The sequence below is a fragment of the Balaenoptera borealis genome (genome assembly GCF_965194805.1).
Source record: "Balaenoptera borealis genome assembly, chromosome: 1".
In the NCBI taxonomy this organism is placed as follows: domain Eukaryota; kingdom Metazoa; phylum Chordata; class Mammalia; order Artiodactyla; family Balaenopteridae; genus Balaenoptera; species Balaenoptera borealis.
In genome coordinates this window covers 89,546,929-89,563,677 of record NC_138860.1, presented here as the reverse complement: position 1 = coordinate 89,563,677, position 16,749 = coordinate 89,546,929, and the positions used below count along the sequence as shown (strand labels likewise).

At 41.6% G+C, this 16,749-nt stretch overlaps 1 protein-coding gene across 3 annotated transcripts in view; it reads right to left on the bottom strand.

Moving 5' to 3' along the window:
* TBX15 (T-box transcription factor 15) overlaps window positions 1-16,749 on the bottom strand; it is a 109,742-nt gene that overhangs the window by 50,429 nt on the left and 42,564 nt on the right. The window contains exon 1 of one of the 3 annotated variants that reach the window (XM_082369294.1): window positions 9,941-10,220. The exons of the other annotated variants lie outside the window; for them this stretch is intronic. The gene's annotated coding sequence lies outside the window, so the exon portion shown is untranslated. Of the gene's footprint in view, window positions 1-9,940; window positions 10,221-16,749 lie in introns of those variants that run through there. 3 annotated transcript variants of the gene reach the window in all.

Below are 16,749 nucleotides of genomic sequence, written 5' to 3'. Positions count from 1 at the left end.
GACCTTGGGAAATTTCCCAGTTAGTGTTGATTAATTATGCGTCTACTGAGTGCTTACTATGTGCCCAGTACTGTGCTAGATTCTGGGAAATATCAAAGTACACAATGGGGCTCCTCTTAAAGGTATTTACAGTACAAGTGGAAACTGGGAGCATTCGCAAATAATCAGAGACCAAGACAAATACTACCATGCAGTTTTCCACACTATTACATATTTTCCTGTATGTCTCATAGGAATTCAGAAAACAGAGGGATCTGAGAGGGCTGGAACATTCCTGGGGAACCCATGGTTACTAATAAAGAAATGGACAAGATGTGGAGGCATAGGCAGTATTTTCCCATGAAGAGGATTTTCAGAGACAGTTATTTGTTTCCCTGGAAATACTCTGTGCTCCTGAACTCTCACTCCCTCACAAAATAGAGTCCAAGTGACTTTTATATACAGAATGCAGGCAGCAGCCCACATTTTCAGTCACATGAATGTACCATGGAATTTTCCATTCTTGGTTGTTTCTTAACTGCCATAGGTTGGAAACAAAATTAGTATTATATTTTATATAGTTTCTTTTTAACCCCTAGAGTAATGAGGGCTACCTGTGACATAAACTACTCTACAATACCCTTAAAATAGTAATCTCAGAGTCCACATCAACAGCCTAGGTAAAAATAAAGTTTAATCCTTTGTAAAATATATTTCTAAATCATAGTTATATAAAATATTTAGGCTAACCAGATCAATTATTTCAGCTATTAATCAGCATGTATAATCAAGTTACCTAAGTCACGAATGTGAGAAATGTATACATAGCGGGTGGGTTATTTCAATCAAATCAGGTCATCCATTCAGAAATATAATCAGTCTTTTGAAGATCAGAAAACACCTCTGTGTTTTCAAGGTTTTTTCATTCTTGGCAACTTGTGACTTCCTGCCTTCAAAAAATAACCACTAGGAACTCATTTGAATGACCTGGAAAGATTTCTTGGCCATCAGACATCTCTTGTGAGTAGTATTTTAACAAGGAAAGTTTTAGTAAGTCAGAACATAAATGATAAAGTTATACATAACTAAGGAAGTTAAAGAAGAAAACTTTGGGAACCTGCGCTAAGCCAGTTACAAGTCACTGGAGAATATCATGTGACTGACTCATAGGGTCAAACTAACATATCTATTACCATCCAAAAAAAAAAAAAATCTCTAAAAAAGAGAATCTAACCATCCGTTCATTGTGTCGCTCATTTTCTATCTCTGATCTATTTCATATTGAGAAAATGGATACTGTTAACGTTAAGTTCCCAGAGAAAGTTGAGTTTAGCTTAGAGAGAATTCCAGTTCTCAACTCATACAAAATAGTAGCAATAATAAAATAGTTTCTTAATTTATATTTTACATATTATCTAATATATCCTTCCATGTGATGAGCTAGATATGGCCTATATTTTTATGTCCATTTTGTGGATGAGGAAATTGAGACTAAGAAAAATTGAAAACAACATGGCCTACAAAGTAGGTCTTCTGCCTCCTGAATCAACGATCAGGTCTCCCCAAGATCATACTACATTCATCCCTGGCCAAAGCAATCAGCAATTCTGTAAGACCCTTCAACTGTTTTGGCCATCCTTACAACTGAAATAGCTTAACATGTTTGATCTTGGCCAAGTCACATAACTATTCTGGTCCCTATTTTCCTTGATCTTTATAGCACAGCACATGCACATTTAATTAGGGCTGCTATAAAGTCCCTTTTAAGTTTAATGTTTAATGGATGGATTCGTAGTACAGCTTAAAGACCACCAAGTCTAACAGCAGCAACCCAACCACGATAAGCTGATTTGGTTGACATGTATAGAAAAAGCCTGAGTTATGTGTTCTTTGACTTCATTTCAAAATTAGGGGACTTCCCCGGTGGTCCAGTGGGTAGGACTCCACGCTCACAATGCAGGGGGCCTGGGTTCGATCCCTGGTCAGGGAACTAGATCCCTCATGCATGCCTCAACTAAGAGTCCACATGCCACAACTAAAAGATCCCACATGCCGCCATTAAAGGATCCTGCCTGCCGCAAATAAGAACCGGCGTAGCCAAAATAAATAAATATTTTTTTAAAAAATTAGACATTATTAGAACATATTTCATAGTCTGCCAGGTGATTTTCATCTCCACTTAACTAATAATTTTAAGGAATCAGTTCTTACTACAGGTAGCAAGGCACATTTACTTTTAGGGCTCTGCTACTCACCAAGAGTGGGGTCTTGGAAAGTCACCTCATTTCACCAAGCCTCAGTTTCCTTATCTTTACTATTTCCTTATTTTCCTATCAAGGTCAAGGAAAAGATATCTTCCTTCTCAAAAATTACATTTATATCTATCTGTATGATAAAGACAGAATCTAACGGTTCTGCTGATAACAATGTTAGTGACTTTGGACAGTGAGACGAATATAAGCTCACAACAACTATCCCAACCAAAGAGTTAATAGTCAACACCTATTGAGCACTTACTGGCACTCTGCTAAGACCTTACATACATACCATCATTTAATAGAACAACTCTAAGAGTTATTATTATTATCTCCATTTCAAATATTATGGACAGCCAAATCCAAATTGCATCGGTTCTACCTCCTAAGGATTGCAGGCATATGAAATTATATTTAATTCCATTTTTATTCCACCAAACATTTCTGCTTTGTATAGACCAGGGTGTGTATTCATGTACGAAGACAGGCAAAACAGGTTCTTGCTCTGAAGGAGCTCACAATTGGGTAGGAAGGATACAGAAACTGTTAAAGAAGATGGACTGCGATAGGTGCTCTGGCAGATGTAGAGGAGCAAAGCGCTACCAGGAGCTTTGAAGAGCAAACAAGCCAATGGGCAAGAGGATCAAGAAGACGTCACGAGGTGACATTTGAGAGTGGGCTTGAAATCTATATGTGCTTTATATGAGTTCAATATGAGCAAGCAAAGAAAGTATGGGGACAGAATCTCAGGTAGTGGGAATAGCATAAGTAAGAACTTGTCATTTTTAGAAAATTACAAGCACACAGATATGGCCAGAGCTTAAAAATACATAAGGGAAGAGGGGAGGTGAGATAAGAGATAAGTTGGAAAATCAGGTTCAATGCAATTAAACAACAACTTATTTAACATTGAGTATGTGCCAATCACTTTTCTAGATTCTTGAGACATCATCAGGGAAAAAACAAAAATCCCTGGCCACGTGGAATTTATATTTTAGGAGAAATGTGTGTGTCATAATATGGAGTTTAGACTTTATTTTCTTTATACCAAAGTTTTCTTTTAAATGTAGGTGATGATGGTTCGGTCTTCCCTTCTAGACTATGAATTCCATAAACTGAGTTTCATGCTTTGCCACATCTCCTGAATGAATGATACACGATAGCCTGGTTTCAATGTGGAAGATGGGTGGTAGAAGACTACTGCAGAGTCAGATAAGAGACGTTGAATTTTCTGAGATTAGACGCACAAGCCACTTCCATGAGACTGGACCTCAGCTGTCATATTTTTACCCAAGGGAGAAAATAGCTTGAAACAATTAAAAAAGAAAGACCCAAACCAGATGATAATCAAACAATCGTTCTTGTTTTTGTTTCTGCCAATAACTGGGACATGACTACATTGAGTGGTACCCCCTATCTGATACTGGCAGGGCAACCACTCCTTGGTCTACTTCTTAACTCCCAAAGCCTCTAAAACCAAGACCCACCCACAGTCATCTCAGGGCTCCCATTCACACCATAGGAGACATCAGAAGCTATAACCCAGGTAGCACTCTCTGTACCAGGCTCAAGTAAATTCCTATTCCCAGAGGACCTCTGCAGTGGAAATTGGTTCTGGGACATCAGATTTTATCAGGTAGCTTAGCAAAATCTGGTGATGAAACTTTTCATAGAGTAATTCTAAATACGGCAGAAGGAGAGCATTTGGCACTGACCTGAGTACGGACTGAGCCCAAATTTGATACCCAGTCCAGAGCTTCAAGGGAATGAACTATAACCCAGGTTGGATTAAACTAAAATTATGATGATAGCAAACACTCAAATGAGCCTGTTAGATGACTTTAGTAATGGAATGAAGTCTCTGAGCCCTCCATGCCCTCCAAGTTCTATTTGGGAAAAAGGGGGACGGTAACCTGAAGCCTGCAATTCCCATGCCAATAATCCAATTAGGGAGACTGAGAGCACATATCCTTCAGCTGCCTAAAGCACTCTCCACCTGACAACCAGCACCTCTCTCACTGACGTGCAGACCACAGGCAAGGACCCAACGTCATCCCTGAGATCTAAGCCTTTTAAAGAGGCTTTGCAAAGAAGTGGCGGCAGTCATTTTTACATCTATTTCTTGTTGATCAAACGAAGGCTCATTGTCATTAAAGGTTCAGCCTCTAGTGCTCCAGCATGCTTTGCAGGTGGAAGTAAACAAAAGAAGAGAAATAACAGGCACTACACTAAATAGTTTATATACATTTATATTTAAGCCTCATGCAATTTTCACAGAAAACCCTATGAAGTAGGCATTATTGCTGCCACTTTCTAAGTGAGAAAGCTGAGGTCCGGCAGATGAAAAAGCTTTTCTCACATTATATTACGAGGAGGTGTCACAGTGGGATTTGACTTAGTCTGACACTAGAGGTGATGCTCTTTCCACCATCAACTGTTGCCCAGTTTTTAGAACTAGACCTGCACAGTTCTGTGCTTCCCACTCTGAACTTGGAAATGCAGAGCTAACGTTCAGGCTGCTCGGTCAGAAGATAGCTCTATGGAAACTAGAACATTATCAGTTCTTTGGGGAAAACAGAAAATTCAAAGCCAGGTCAGATGGGAATTTACCTTTCGCAGTAGCAGGGCAGTTACGTTCAGGAATATTTTAGGTCTCTTCACTAACTTAACATTATTTAACAAGTAAGAACAAATGTAAAAGGCCCTCTTTTGTTGTATTTCACTTCCTGTTCCCAGCACCCCCATGTAAAAGATACAAATGTGACAGAGAGATCACTGAAGATCACTGTCAGTGTCAAATCACTCTTTTGGTTTAGCCTAGAACATAAGCAAAATAATATTAGAAGGTACTTGGAAGATGTCTGGACTTTGAGAAGTGTGTAATGACAGCATTGAGAGACAAGAAAAGGCAGCTGAAGTAGTTCCTACTTGTGCGTAATTTGGTTTACATAGGCTTAAGTCAGAGTTCAGGGCACAGAAGTGTTTGACAGTATTAAATATGTATCTGTACTTGAGGAGAAATCAACTGATAATTATATATATGAAAGCACTTTATAAACAGTAAAGTATCAAATTAACAGATAAGATTATATGCCAATGATCAAGGTAGTCGGGAAGACCAAGAAAAAAATAAGGACAACTATGGGTCCTGGATTTTCTAGAACAATCCTAATTTCAAATATTTTATTTCATCCTCCCCATAAAATTAAAAGTTTTGAGACCAACTTTCGGTTCAGAAAACATTCTTGATGAAAGCACAGAAAATGCATAAATGGAATAATCAAAAATTGGTCAGAAGCCACGTGGCAATATTCTAATCTAAATACCTCTTGCCCCAGAGGTCCTCCAAAAGTTCATCCTGATGGACTGGGTGGTCTTCAAGATTTACCAGTCAATTTTAGGCCAGTAGCTGTCAACACAAGCCCCTTCACAAGGCTCTTGGCATTTTTTCTGAGTGAATTGACACATTAGTTCATTCCTAAGCCAGTGCTTATTTGCTCTTTGCAACCACAGCTACTCCCAACCTCCCACCCGCACCCCCATCACCACAGCAGCTACTACCATTAACACCATCAGATGTCTGCCACAGTGGTCTTTTAATTTCCATGATGTGAAAAGGAGGCCTTCCCCCAAAGGCCCTGGAAGAACTTGCCTTATACCTTGTTAGGATATTCTCACTGAGCACCAATAAATAAATAAACCCATGCTAATGTGCTAAAGGGGAAGAACTAAGCAGCCAGTTTCCAAGCAACAAGTGTAATTTAACTATGACTTCAGGAGACAGTGCCCTTGGAGGTGGCAATGTCAAACATGTAAGTAGGATAGACATTCGAGTATATAGCCAGGAACATGCAATACCCTTCAAATTATGCTCAGGACACCACCAGCTACACTAAGTTTAAAATCTCCCCAACCGGGCTTCCTTTGTGGCTCAGTGGTTGAGAATCTGCCTGCCAATGCAGGGGACATGGGTTCGAGCCCTGGTCTGGGAAGATCCCACATGCCGTGGGGCAACTGGGCCCGTGAGCCACAACTACTGAGCCTGCGTGTCTGGAGCCTGTGCTCCACAACAAGAGAGGCCGCGATAGTGAGAGGCCCGCGCACTGCGATGAAGAGTGGCCCCCGCTCACCGCAACTAGAGAAAGCCCTTGCACAGAAACGAAGACCCAACACAGCCAAAAATAATTAAAAAAAAAAAAAAAAATCTCCCCAACCACTTTGTTATAAACCAGAAGCTAACACACCATTGTAAAGCAATTATACTCCAATAAAAACATTAAAAATAAATAAATAAAATAAAATCTTCCCAACCTATCAAGCCAAACATAAAGAACCATCCTGTTTGATGAATAAAAGAGCTAAATGGCTGGCAAATATAACAACCTCTCCAGTAATTTTCTGAATTCATCCATTCAATCAATTATTTATTTTTTCAACAAATAATAGTTGATTATCTAGCCTGAGCCTGGCAATGTGTTAGGTAATGTGAGGGGCACAAAATTAAATAAGATACGTTCCTATGTCCTCAGGAACTTACGAAATCACTTAGGAGACAGGACAGGTTAATAAATAATCTAATAAAAGTAGAAGAGTCAAAATCCATCATGGCATAGAGCATGCTGAGGGACTGTAATTCAAAAGACCAAGTTCTAAAGTTCATCTCTTCTTTTTCCAACTGTCTAATCTTGAACAAGTCACTTAACCTCTTTGAGCCTTAGTTTTATCATTTGCAAAATGAGGATATCATTAGTACCTACTTTGTGAAATTTTTATGAATCACTAACAAAGTGTGTGTCTGTGTGTTTATGTAAATACTTTACCAGTAGTAAAAGGGATATATGAATGCTAATTTTCATGTATTATCTAAAAGGAGTATCAACAAAATGCTATGGGAGTTTAGAGGCAAGAAGAACTTCTTCCCACCTGGCGGTCTTTTCTGGGCCTAATGGAGAGATGGTTGCAAGATGAAAAGGAAGAGATGGGGAAGGAGGAGAAGGATCTTCCAGGAAAAGGGAATTTTATGTCAGAGACACAGGAGTAAAGTCTACCAAGCAGGTCTACAGAACAGCAAGTAATTGAGACCACATCTGTGTGATTCCTCTTGTTTCCTCAGCACCTGGGACAGTGTCTGGCACCTATTATGCACTCAATAAAATGTTGGTTTTGTTGAATGAATGAATGAATGAATGAATGAATAAAGCACTGTATGTTTGGGTTTTTTTTGTTTTTTTTTTTAACTTTGGGTTTATTTATTTATTTACTTATTTATTTATGGCTGTGTTGGGTCTTCGTCTCTGTGCGAGGGCTTTCTCTAGTTGCGGCAAGTGGGGGCCACTTTTCATCGCGGTGCACAGGCCTCTCACTATCGTGGCCTCTCTTGTTGCAGAGCACAGGCTCCAGATGCGCAGGCTCAGTAACTGTGGCTCACGGGCTTAGTTGCTCCACGGCATGTGGGATCTTCCCAGACCAGGGCTCGAACCCGTGTCCCCTGCATTGGCAGGCAGATTCTCAACCACTGCACCACCAGGGAAGCCCACGCTGTATGTTTAGCAAAGCAAGAGAAGAAATGTGGCCAGAGAAGAAGGCTGGAAACACATCAAGAATCTTGAATGCTATTCTTCTGATCCTCTTCAGGAGACCACTATATCCCTAGTAATGAGGTGTTTTAATTGAATGCCATGTTCCCAACAAAATCCCAACAGGGTCACCTCTACACATAATCTAAGCTATTGGAATCCCACTAGCTTTTCCTTCCATGACCGTGAGTTGGCAAGGTCTAACCTGAAATCTTTCAGGGGCATCAAATGAATTCAGTGAATTCGGTCACTTCTATGAGTAGTGGTCACAGTCTATCATCTAGAAAATTCTCAATACTAACTCTCCTCCACATGAACCTAAGAAGAAAAGGTGCCTGTGATCACGAGGGTAAAATGAGGAAAGGAGCAAGCCCTTCTACAAGAGCTGGAGCTGGTGATGCTTTTGTGTATGTGTGTGTGTGTGTGTGTGTGTGTGTGTGTGTGTGTGTGTGTGTGTGTGTGTGTGTTACCTGGTGGAGGATGGGGTGCAGAGATGTCTTCTCCTTCAGGAACAGGATGACTCCTGCACACAGAGCTGCTGCACCCTCTAGACCCCCACATAGCAAGTGTCCCTGCTGTCTGCAGTGAAGTGGGGTTTCCAGAGAAGCTGCCAAGAAGGGGAAAGAGCACGGTCCTTCTTTAGAATCATACAGACCCAGCTTTATGACTTCGGGCAAGTGACTTAACCTGCCTGAGCCAATTTCCTCAATAAAACAGATATGCCCATGGCTCTCAGTAAAGCCCCTGGCACACAGTAGGAGTATATTAAATGTTAGTTCTGTCCATAATTTGGAAAGGGAGGTGGCCACAGGGTTAGATCTTTTCCCAATCACTTGCCAATCCACATTTGAGAGGGAGAAAGAAGGTTTGTGTTCTTTCAAAAGGAGAAAAGCAAATCCTAACAAAGAAAATTTTAAATGTAGAATGGGAAAATATCACATAAAGTAGAAAATAATTCAGGGCTTGGAGCAAAAGTTATCAGAATTGAATATGTTAGAAGGAGAAATTGTGGAGAGGCAGAAGGAGGGAAAGCAAAGGAATAGTAAAAATACCAGCTAAGAAAGCCTGTTTTTGTGTAGGTCTACTCCGGGTTCATGATGGCTGCCATACTAGTTGAGAAGGAAAATGACTAGAATCTGAAAGAAGAGAAAACAGGGCAGACCACTGAGAAAAGATGTAGGCTGGATCTTCAGTTAGGAAATGGGGCCCCGAGAGCAAATTCTAGCCTTCAGCAGAGAAGCAGAGAGATCAACCTCGGCTGAAGAAGCAGCCCAAGGGCACTGCTCCACAAGAAGTGGGAAAGACAGAAAAGAGCTGGGGGGCTGCAGGGTCCCCTGACTCCAAATTGACAACCTTGTCAAGAGCTCTCGCCCTCTGGCTCAGGCTAAGGAAAATATACATTGAGGAGACAGAAAAGACCTAGTGCCTAAGGGAGTCTCCCAAGAGCCTCAAGGTGAGACCTGAGAGCTGTGCATTATAACCTATTTGACAGGTGAGATGACTGAGACTTAGTCAAGGTAACATGCCCAGTGCCACTCACCCAGAAGCATCAGATAGAAGAAAAGGACCCAGGTCTTTCTTACCCCAAAGCTTGAATCATCCACCATCCACTCCACCTTCAGAAACCCTAAAATAAAATGCTTTAACAACAGAAATGAATCTACTTTTGAGGCACGGGGCAAGCATTAAGAGTGAAACAAACACTCTGGATTAATTGTATTCATAGCAGTGTCTGTGTACTTACAATTCACCATCCCCTGCTTAAGATGCTTGCCAACCTCAGAATCTTACCCTCACATCCCAAGTTCTCAGACTCCTCCAGGAAAAGTCCACCTGCCAGGTATCTCTCCTGCCTTCTTTTTTTCCTCCAAAGCCCTCCCCAGAGGAGAGTGAGTTGTCAAAGGAGTCTAACCTGGTGGGATTTTTGGTGATAGCCAAGAGGGTGGAGCAGGGTAAAACATAGCCTAACACTGTCTTCTATGTAAAAGCTGATTTGGGAATCCCGGAGTCAATATTCCTACCTCCATTCCTGACTCCTCGAACCATCTTGACCAGGTCACTTAATTCCATTCATTCCTTAGCCAACACCTTGGCCATAGCATGCCTCTGTTTCTCCCCAGGCCTACCTACCTTGAACGGTCCCAATGACCTTTGAAGAAACAGTGTCCTCCAAGTGTGCCAGCAGTTCAGAAACTGACAGCTTCTAAAATAGCTGGTATGTTATTGGGTGTTGGTTGCCTTCTGAAGGAGTGGTGGTGTCGCAGAGGCAGCAGGATTTCCTTGCCAAAGTTGCTCCCACCCTGTTCCCCATGAGGCTCTGCACTGCCTCTCCCAATCCCAGCCCATGAAGGCTTCAAGCCCAGGGGCCGCAGCATTTAAGCACTGTCAGAGTTCCCACTTCAGCCCTCATAGCGGTGCCAGTTCGGCATCTGTCATGATGACCCAGCCTGAACTGTATTTAGAAGTTTTGGACATGGCACCATGTCCTGGCCCATCTCAGAGTGACAGGAGATTTCCTGAGCACCTGGGCCTGTGATTCAAGGGCTCCTCCTCCCAGGGAATGGGGGTCAGAAGGACTTTCCTAACGGTCTGTTTCCTCCTCGGGAGGGGACCCATCTGTTGGAGGAACCTCTTAGAGAGTCGATCTCCATCAATATTATTATACAATGTTATTTTTTTAAAAAGACATACTTTTTATAAAGCTTGTAAGACATGGCAGAGGAAAAAGAGAAAACCAGTCAGAAAATGGGTTTAGGGCTCTGTTCACAGACTACTCTTACAAAGATAAATTTCCCTGGAATTACGTCCCGGGAGTGCTCAGAATCTAGCAGATACTGCCAGTGAATAGAAAGAGCTAGCCTATGACTCGGCTTCTAGGGACAGTGCATAATAATTCACATCATCTTCTTGACAGGCTCTATGCCGGTCTTGAAAGTAGCCTACTGGAGTCCAAAAAAATGTATAAGTGATCCCTGGTTAGTGGTTAACAAAATAAAATTTAATTTATTTACAGTTTAACATAATCTCTGCCAGGCAGGAAGACTGATAATTAAATAACACTAATCGGGTGGACTTTGAGGGTTGCTACACACAGAGTGGGTGTGGGTCCTCAACTCTGCTAGACCACAGGAGAGAGAAAGGCTTTTTCCCAATTGACCCTCAACTCTCTGCCCCAGTGTCCCTGACCAGAGTCCCATGGAGATACCCTGTCATTTAAAAGGCATCAGTGTTTGTGGCCTCTCTTCATTTCTGGGCAAGGACCCAACATTCAGAGAATGTGGTTTTAGGATCAGGGCATCTAATCCATTCAAGGATTATTTTTCCCCCCTACTGCTCAAATGGGTGTGTTAATCATCACCTCCCTTTGTTCTGTAATAAATTCAGCCCTGGCTAATTCCAAGCATCTATGCATCACTAAAGTTTAAAGATGGCGTTTTGACAGGTCAGATATTTAGAATCAATAGACCACCAACCAGTCAAAAATCTTAAGTAGTTTTAGGAACATGTGGAAGTAATTTTTTCCAAGAATTCACAAGTTTGGAGGATGAGATCTTATTGATGGTGTGTGGGCTGTTGTAGATATTAAAGTATTACTTTATATACCATATTCTACATGTAATCAAAATTGATTTACAGTGAAGGCAGATTTTCCTTATTATACCAAATATTACACATTATCAGATATAAATTACAATGGAATGCACGCTATATAGCATCTTTAAAAGAAACCAATAAAAGACAGATAAAATTATAAGTGAATGTGCAATGATTACACATGTAAAATACAAATGTCATAGGCTAGGGAATTTCATAGAAATCAGAATATTTTGTGTGACACTGGCCATAGACCTACATTTTAATTACAATCATCTCAATTGCATGCAGTGAATCTGTTTGTAAAGGAAAAATTATTTCATAAAACGTTAATTTCTAATTCTTAATTTTTTTACTTTTTAAGAGAAATATTGATTTTAATTCAACATAAGGTAAGTTCTAGTCACCTGTCATCTTTCAACCTAAAAATTAGCAAAATTGTTGAAACAAGGCACAATTTTTCCCCATACTTGCTACATGGCTCCAGTTACAAATATATATATATATATATATATATGAAAATGTTAAAACAAAAATAGAAGTCTGAGATTTTTTTTAAGTGTGTAAAACTCCCACAAAACCTATCAGCATTGTTTCTTATTCTACAAAGTAGCACCAGTAAGAAGAGTAAAAGGTGTTAAAAACCATTATGACAGCATTTCTGAAATTAGGGATACATTTCTAATTTTTTAAATGAAGAGATTATTAACCTGAAGTCAATGGATGGGTTTTGGGGGTTTATAGGTGACCTAAAATTATAAGCTAAATTTGTAGGAGCCTTCATTTTTCTGGGAAGAGGATGTATGGTATTCAGGGAATTCTCAAAGGAATCTATGACTTTAAAAGGACAAGGACCACTGGTTTAATAGGATTCCTTCAAGTGGGAAAATTGTTTATTTTCCAAGCTCTCTTCTGCTGTAATGTAAAGCATTTCCCCTTAGCTGGATATTTCCAATGGGAGAAATATTCAAAAGAATATGACACAGAATACTAGTGGTGCATCCTAATAGAAATATATTCTTTGTCTGCCTTACGAAGACAAAGTGGTTGCATTTTCTGGGACTGTTAAATGGTCATATGGGACCACCCCAACTTTCTCTGTATGGGCCCTTATTTCCTATCTGTCTTTATTTTAGCCACAAATACATGCATGTATAATTTTTTTACTGTAATTCATATCACATCATTTTGGGAAGTAGGGGGATTAGAAGTTATCTTTAAGTGAACGAAAATGGGGCTTTTCCTTTAGCCTGGCTACTTTTATTCTTTCATACTCTCTCAGTGTCCTTCCTCCTGCCCCTCAGAAAAACCTCAGTGGCGCAGGAATCCTGGGGTCCCCAGGCTGTTTCTCCTTCTGTGTGCCAAAACCAAGCAAGCTTGCTGCTGCGGGACACACGGTTCAGTCCCCACACCAGGGATGTGCTCTCAATCCATGGTCTCCAAACCTCAGAAGAAACCCTCCTCCCACTCCACATCCCCCACCCCTGCCCTGTGTCCTTTAGGGCAGCACCTGTGTCTGGCCCTGGAGCCAAGAGGCAGCTCCTCAGGGAAAGCTGGACGAGGTGAGTAGGTGACGCTGTCCTCAGCAGGACTGCCAAGGCTTTCCTAAAGGCCACGGCAACCAAACCTGCCCGCGAGAACATTTTGATGAGCTCAGTTTGTTTGCTACCGAGAAACTCCTTGCCCTCACAGTCTATTTTTACCATGTTGTGACGCTGAAGACTCTGCTGTCATTAAAGTGAATGATAAATAGAGTAAACTGTCCCTTATCTATTGTTCTATGGTGAAAGAAACTCTGGATTCAGAATCAGAAGGCAGGAGCTTGAGTCCTGGTTCTGACCTTGATGTGGCCTTGAGGATGCCATTTAACCCTGCTGAGTCTCAGTTGAAGCATCTGTAGAAAGTGGTTAAGGAATCCTACGGCTTACCCAACTCCGTGAGTCCTCAGCAGGATAAAATAATGCAGATGAAAGCACTTTGTAAACTACAAAGTGACTTAGAAATGGAAGTGATCAGCACTACATTTAATCAATCATCTCATTCACAGAGATTTCTCCCTGTGCGTTAAACACATGCTAACTCCTCACTTATCTTATAGAGCCCATTAAAGATAGGAAACTGAGACTCGGAAGCAGAGCAGTGACATGAGAAGACCTGGATTCCCTCCTCTCATTCATCTACACCTCCCCCCGTGTTGCACCCTTAATGTACTCTTACTGAGCAACTACCGCCTTGTCTTTAAAATGTAGATGATAATCCCTAGCTCCTGTGAGGCAAAGATGTAGACAAAATGACCTCCCAGCATCTCATTCCATGACTATGATTCCGCTGGATGTGACCAAAGTCAAAGGGTGCCTAGTGGTAGAGTGGGAACGAGCACCCAGGTCTGCTGACCCATGGACCCCATCATATCCTTGCTGCCATGCCCTCTGAACCATAGCACCTGCTCATCTCCCAAGTGATGACCCTGCAATATGACAAGATCCTGAATTATCAACGAGAAATCACAGTACAGTTAGATGCTAAGTACATCTTACTATAGTCTGATTCTCTGTTAATCAAAGTATGTTGCATCTTTTCACCAATCAAGCAAAATAGCCCAGCCTCTAGTGAGGCAAGCAGATTCCTGCTTTAAATGATCATTTATACTCCATTCCAGGAGATCAGCTCTATCACATACCCCTTTATATGGAGGTCACGAGGCTGTAGGATAGTTATTATAGCCATACTGCTTTAATCATTACCAGTGACAGGAGGTTTTGTTCAATCCAATGGCAAAATGTCTTGTCCATAGGCCCACGGAATTCCCAGACCTGCATCAAAGCTGGCCTTCTTCTCCCTTCGTGTGAAATGAAGGCCAGTCCCAATGAAACCTCAGGTTTTCCATAAAGTTACTCAGCTTCTCCAGGGTCCATCATTCCTGTCTCTTTTCTCTCCAAGCCTCAGAGTAGCTCTTCCCTCAAAGCCTGCCTCACTTCTTTGCCCCACAGAGTCACTGTTGTGGCAGGACTCAACAATGTCTACAACCTTCTTTAAACTCTGCAAGGAAATGCTTAATGAGGGATGCTGCCTTGATTCTCATTTCTTAAAAGCACCTTGTTCAGAGGAACTGACTTCCCTCCCCTCCAGAAAGATCCTACTGTGGTTTGGGTTAGGATTACACATCTGGATTCAGTTCTCACAAAACTGTTTATCTCTGGCGTTAGGTGTTCTGCTAACTTAGTCTTTAGAAGAAAGAAGATGACATGTTTCGTGTCAGCTCCTAAACTAAACTACCTGTGAAAGACTTCCTTCTTGTCATTATTTACAATTTAATGATGAGCCAAGATGGTCCATGATAAAATACATCCCCTTAGACAAAGAGGACAAATGAGTTTTAACTAACCTATGTCAACTCTGGTCATTTGATGGGAGATCACAAAATTGAGGAGTGTGAGGCCCAATCCAAGCTTAGAAGAAGAGATCGATTAGTGGTGTCTGCCATGGGCACAGGAGTAGGGAATAGCAGCCCGCACGTTACATATTCACTATCATATTCTTTCCAAGGTTTCTACTGAAATGCTGCCATGCATGAACCGCAATGCTGTCCCTCTCACCTGCTTTAAGGGAATAAAGGCTATTGTATCATTGTTCGTACTTTGTGTCATTCTTTCCAAGTGGACCAGGTTTTCCAGAGGCAGCAGATAGGCCACTAATCTTTCTCCTTTACCAGCAAGGTCATCATGTTAGTAAACGTCCTCTGCTCTGACACAGTTTTGGTTTTAATGGAGAACTAATGTCTTCATCAGTATCTGTGCTATTTCACACTTCATTTCCGTCCCTAACTCTTGGATGCAAACCATCCGGTCCTGGTGATTTACTTTGTGGGAGTTTCTTTCAAGTTAGTTTCCTTCTCTAGGGATGCCACGCAAGCATTTTCAGGGCTCCAGCTGGGGAGCACCCAGCCTTGAAACATCAGCGTGTGATCAAGTCATTCAAGAAAGCCAAAGGCCTTGGCAGGGATCTGACAGTGAGGCCCTTAGCTGAGGCCTTCGAGTCTGAGGGTAACAGAAGCAGCTGCTAGCTGTTCTGCCTCTCAGTCAGCACAGGGACTCAAGGTGGTCCAGATCATCAGAACCAGAGAACTGGGAGCAGACGGAAAGAACACGGATGCTTTGAAATTGTGATCCACAATTCAAGCTGTTTCCAGAGCTCTCAATGAGTTTCACAAAATCTCCAAACACTCTCAAGGTAAGAATGGTCTTAAACTTCTTTTCTACGTCCTATAGTTCCCGCAATCATCCAACCCAGATTTCTCTAAAATAGTCCTAATTTCAAATAGTTCATTCTGTGGTCCTTGAAATACATTTGCATTTAAAATTTAAAGACAGGAGATAATATCCTAATATCTTGCTTGAAAAACCATCCCTTAGCATGAGTACACAATAAATACTTTACCTTTGATTTAGTACATTCTGGCCACAAGGCACAGCTGGGAGGAGTGAATAGGGAGGGTGAAGAAAGAAGTGTCATGATTTCAAAAAATTTGTAAAGGATGGCTCCTATGGAACAGAAACAGAAAGTATCCCTCTAGGGCAACAGTCACACAGCCCTGGGGGCTGTGCATACGTGGCTTGTGGAGAAGAGATTGCTCTGCTGAGGTCTGAAGCTTCATTGGGGCAGGGCCATGTCTGACTTTTCTCCACAGGGAGGGAACATGAGGGGCTGAGGATGAAAGACCCAGGATGAAGTTGGCTAATGCAGAGCCAAGACCCAGCATAAAGAGGACCTCTCTCTTCACGCATCCTTGGGGCAGAAGCCCTCATGATGTGGTCTCATTTTTGGCCATAAAGATAGTTTAAATGAGGACCACTGAAGTATCTGTCAATAGCAGCAGAAGTAAATATATAAGCACCTTCCCTCAGAGCACACTCCAAATAGAAGGTAGAGCTGAGGCCTTCCAGAGAAGCCTGAGCTGCGTGACCTCTGATGCGGCTTTGCTGTTACTGTTTTGTTTTTGTAAATGAATATCCAATATTTATACCTTGATAACTGTGAGACTACCCCTCACCATTCTACCAAAGGTAAGCTTTCATCAGAACACCACACAGAGCTCAAACAGCATTACCAAGAAAAATAAGAAAAGACAGCTTCAGTTTCTCAAAGCTTGCTGGTATGAAAGCACAACGTGCTTCATGTTTCTCATTGGAGGAGCAGGTGGGTCAATCTCAACCTCAGCATGTGACCTTGGTTCTTTGCCAAATGAGGCAGTGAAGACAGGAAGTCTGAGCATGTCATGTGGCACTCTGAATAGGTGCTGCTGTTTATGACCCCAGGAAGCAGCACACATGAGCAATTTTGATATG